The 5,479-nt window shown below is 28.0% G+C and overlaps 1 long non-coding RNA gene across 1 annotated transcript; it reads left to right on the forward strand.

Moving 5' to 3' along the window:
- Positions 1 to 3,688: 3,688 nt before the first annotated feature.
- Positions 3,689 to 3,843, forward strand: LOC130896652 (uncharacterized). The gene is made up of 2 exons (XR_009059596.1): positions 3,689 to 3,719; positions 3,776 to 3,843. It is a non-coding gene; the product is annotated as an uncharacterized LOC130896652 (long non-coding RNA).
- The last annotated feature ends 1,636 nt before the right edge of the window (positions 3,844 to 5,479 follow it).

Raw genomic sequence — 5,479 nt, forward strand, 5'->3', positions numbered from 1 at the left:
TTGTTTTTGTAAGTCTCGTATACGTGTGTTTGTAATGAATGGTTCAGTTTTTCGTACCATCGGTTTGTTTTTTAATTAAGTTCTTACTAGTTTTATTATTGTATTGACAAATTAGACAAAAAAACTACAGAACACCATTTGAAACCATAATTTAATAACTATTGCAAATAGTTGGTTAATTTTTTTAATAAAATACATTTTGGAAAAATATTATTATGAAATCAATGTATTTTTTTAATAGGTATAGTAGGTTATAGTCTATTTTTATGAATGAGACAGAATTAAAATAAGTCGGGGTATTTCCGTATGAAATAACATTTGTAAAAATATAATGGATATATTTGGTGTAAACTAAATATTCTCACCTAGTTAACTCGCTTATAACATCCAAACAGGTAAAGGTAAAAAAAGGCAATTTTTTCTAAAATGTTTCGTTTTATTGGTGTAGGAGTTTAAACTCTGACTTTTAAACAACTTTACGTTCATAAAGAATAATTCTAATATATACCAATATAAGTATAGCTACTTCTAACAAATCCAAATCAGAATCGGAATCAGAAAATGAACTGTTACATTCTTACATTTTCTCTTCTTTAATCGTATGCTTTTATCTGCCTTTTCCCAGTTTTCACGCTTCACATTTCACTTATTTTAAAATTATTATTTTTTCTTGAAACTATAAGTTCAATCGGGTTTAGTTAGTTATAAAGGGAACAAAAGAATACAGTTCTTTTCTCACAGAACCGGAATGGAACTTATATTATTTGATTTAACCAATTCTGTAAATCTTTTCTCACCCACTTGGTTGTTTTTCTAGAAGTTTCGAGTGACAACTTGCATTATCCGTTACCATTATACTTATAAAGAATAATTCTAATATAAAAACTTATTAGTATAAGTAGAGCTACTTCTTACAAATCTAAATCAGAATCGGAATCAGAAGATAATATTGAGAGAATACCCGTGGTTAGTTCTTTGCGAATGCACAGAGTTTTTAAGTTTCACTGAAATTTTAGAAAAATAAAAAAATAAAAACTTTTAGTCGCCACCTTTTAAGGGTGATATCTCGGAAAGTTGTGGGCTCAGGAAATTTTGTTAAAGGAAATACCCGTCTTAATTTCATTCGAGTATTCACCTCCTGGATTTTGTCGCATGAATTTAGAAACACACTATATATCACTAATAAATTGGTATTATATTCTATGTGGGTATGATTACAAAGTACAAGTACAAAGTGTTCTTTGGAACAAAACTTGGGTTAGTGTCCCTTTGGTGTTTCAAAATTATGGTAACCTCAAGAATATACAACTTGGACCTTCCTACTAAATGGAAAAACATATAATCGTATTTTTGGCGAAATTTGTTGGAAGAAATTTTTGGAAAAAAATATTCTAGCCTATATTGGCAAAAAGGTACTAATCTTATGATATGGCTCTGAAATCTTGAATACACAGGGCTTTTGACATCTCCAAACCTTTTTATATTGTTCTGTTCCACTTATGGTTATAAAAGAACAATAAACGATAGAAAACTAGTATTGGCCAAACACATTTATGAATATTTTAGGAAATATTAAGATTATTCTGTAATAATATTTAAAATGGCCGTATTAAGTTTTACATTAGAAATTATGTTTTATTACCCTCTCGTACATAAAAATAGACAATAATATATTTCTAAAATGGAGATTAACGCATGTTATTTAACAAAAAACGTTTTAGTCAAGTAGAACAACAAAATGTACATATATAGAATTTGATTTTTTTTGCATCTACTTCATGTTTTAATATCTCAAATATGGTAATATTTTTATACATATTCAACTGCAAGTGTCTAGTGTTCACTTTTTTAAAATGTAATAAGTGCTTTCAATAAATATTAAATATCGATTTCGACTAGTTCTATTCAGCACCGTATCAATTTATGTATAATTAATTACATAAACCACGTTTGCAAAAACAAACCATAATTTTTCTATTTTTCTAACTGATGCCAAGAATTATTTTAGAAGAGCTTAAATATATTTATATATTTTTAAGGTTGATCAAATTCATTGAGCTATGTAATAAGACCAAAATTTTAGTTGGTGCCTTTTATAGAAATATAACACTATTGATTGCTACAAATACTGCCAACTATCTTCGCAGTGATAGATTTACGCCTAGGCCCGTGAAGCCCAGGCCTAGAGAGGCAAAATTGAAAGAGTGGCAAAATTTTTCTATGGTACGAGTACTGAAAACTGAATAAAACAGTCAACTCCACGTAAGAGAAGAAAAAATCTTGAATCAAGAAATTGTAAATCTTCCTTAACAAAAACGGAATAGGTGGGCACTCCCCTGTATTAGCAGATTATGTAATGGATTATATCTTGGACTTTCTAATATCTGTTTTACCCTTCAAATTATTCTTCATTAAAAAGTATGTCGATGATATAATTTTATCCCTTCCATATAATGAAATTAATAATTTATTATTTTACTTCAATAGTTTCGATCCCTACGTACAATTTACTATAGAAAAGGAGAATACTGAAAAATCGTTACCTTTTCTTAATACTAAATTTATAAGAAACGAAAATAATAAAATTTTAATTGACTGGTATAGGAAACCGATAAGTTCTGAAAGATATATCAATTATCATTCATATCACCCACTGAAAATTTCTGATCTAATTTTCCATGAAAAAAACATTAAAATACTTTACAAACCTTTTTATGAAAACTCATATCCTCCATATCTTTTAAAACGAATTTTATATAATTCATTTCACATTGACAGGAACATTAAATCATCATTTTCAAACATCATTTCTTACATTTCTTTTCAAATATTTATACACCTTTACCAAATATAAAATTAGTTACTCCTAAACTTTCTGGAATCTTCAAACAACACAATATTAAAATAGTATACGGTCAAACACTTAATATTCAATCTATTTTCACTAAAGTAAAAGATAAAACACCAATCAATAAATTGCCTAACATAGTACATGAAATACCTTGTTTAAATTTTGACATTGGTCAGTCGAAAAGGTCACTGATCAGTCGAATAATTTCTCACAAGAGTGATAGCAGATTATAGCCTGATAGATGTTCTTTAGTGACTCATGTCTATCACGAAGGACAAATATCAATTATGAATCTGTCAAAGTTTTGACGATCGAAAAAAACTACAAAAAACGTTTATTTTTAGAAACAGCATATATTGCCCGAAATGATCAATGCATTAATAAGAAAACTGATTAAAATAACCTTAGTGTAATTTATGCATATCTTTTAGATTTTGAAAAAACAAATTCTAGGAAAATTCAACGCCATTAACAACCAACTAACCTCACCTAACCTATAAATTTCAACTTCACTTATAACGACCTAACCTATAAAATTTATTGTCATTTATATTCTAGCCAATGAATATTCAACTATATTCATAACGACCTAACCTATTGAAACTTAATGTTATCCATAAATTAACCAATCAATATTAAACATCATTCACTAAAACTTATCCTTATCTAACCTATAAAAATTCAACGTCATTCAAAATCAAACCAATCAAAAATTAATGAAAATTCCTATAGTAACCAGAATAAATATTTCAATTAATCAATATTTGTATCAAAGTCAATTTGAATATTGAATTTTGAATTTCATGAGATTAAAAATTTTTACAAGCATTAATAATATCAAAATCACCGGAAATCTTAATTAATTATTGTAAGTAAAATTTTATTATTGTTATATGTTTATACACAGTTCTTATATTGTATTAGATCATAATTTCAGTCTCAGACGATGTAAACGTATTCGAAAGCTCGGAAAATATATTGAAGTTAGTCCACTTTGGTGTTTCCTTGCCACGTTCCCAATAAAAAACTACTGTCCAATCTTTGAACTGTAGATTCTAAACCTCAAAATATGATGATTCTGCTCAACATGCCTTATGCGAATATTGCTAGTTTCCGAGATACGGGGTGGTCAAAGTAAGTTTAAATTTAAATTTTTATTTTCGCAATAATTTTTCATGTTTTCACAATTTCTCTTTGAAAATTGGCCCTTTTACGTTTTTTTGGCATGAGGAATCATAATTTGCACTCTAATTGAACATTGCTAATAGAGGGCGCTAGTTAGACTTGTTTGTGTTAATTAAATCAAAGTAAACTCTTTTTGGGCTAAGCTTACAACTAAAATAATAAAAAATATTAAAAAGCGTTAATCAAAGAAGAGTAACTTTTTTTGTAGAATTGAACGCTTTTTAATATTTTTTCATTATTTTAGTTGTAAGTTTAGTCCAAAAAAAGTTTACTTTGATTTAATTAACACAAACAAGTCTAACTAGCGCCCTCTATTAGCAATGTTAAATTAGAGTTCAAATTATGATTCCTCATGCCAAAAAACGTAAAATTACCAATTTTCAAAGAGAAATTGTGAAAACATGAAAAATTATTGCGAAAATAAAAATTTAAATTTAAACTTACTTTGACCACCCCGTATCTCGGAAACTAGCAATATTTGCATAAGGCATGTTGAGCAGAATCATCATATATATATATATATATATATATATATATATATATGTCACCTACGCCATTGCCCTTAGGTGGACAGTATATTGTGCTGATTAAGAACTTATTTTATTGTAAAATTGCTTTGTTTGTGTTTACCAAAAGATTATTTAATTCACATTTGTAATTAAAAATATCAGTCTTGTAATTGAAGTTGTTGGTAGAATTTATGTTAGAAATAAAGTTAGTTTTTAAAAACACGGTTCCAGTAAATTAAAAGTTAAGTGGCACAGTCAGTAGGATATTCAATCGAAAGTTAAAGCATATAACATTCGGTTCGTTTCTACGATTTGTTGACTATTCGAACAAGTAAAGTTAAATTATTGGAATTCTTAGTTGGGCGAACTGAGTAACTCAACTAGAAGATCTGTGTTGTGCTAGAAACCGGAAGAATCAAGAGGATATTGGTTGTTCCTGTGCAGTCCGAGCCAATGGAAAGGATCTTCATTCTATTGCTGTAAGTGTTTTTAATGTCATATAGAGGAAATATTAATTATTTACTTGACACATCTGACGATTCTGACTCAAATTCTGATTCAAATAACTCAAATTCAGGCTCAAACTCTGTTACTAAAAAAATAAAATTTAACTTAGCATCACCAAAACTTTTTCCTACGAATAATTTTAATAAAATGGCTACTCCACAATTACCTATTTTAAAAAAAGAGTATCTTGATATGATACCCGAATTTGATGGAAACAATGCATTACTTCCTAGATTTATAGAAATTTCAGAGAAATTAGTAAATAAGTTTTATAATACTGTGGATGTAGGGGATTTTCAAAATGAATATTTGATGTCCAGCATTTTAGCAAAAATAAAAGGTGAAGCAGCCATAAACATTTCTTCTTGTACGATAAGAACTTGGGAAAATCTAAAAGATGCACTTCTTAATACTTACGCTGATAAAA

The sequence above is a fragment of the Diorhabda carinulata genome, chromosome 7 (genome assembly GCF_026250575.1).
Source record: "Diorhabda carinulata isolate Delta chromosome 7, icDioCari1.1, whole genome shotgun sequence".
Taxonomy (NCBI): domain Eukaryota; kingdom Metazoa; phylum Arthropoda; class Insecta; order Coleoptera; family Chrysomelidae; genus Diorhabda; species Diorhabda carinulata.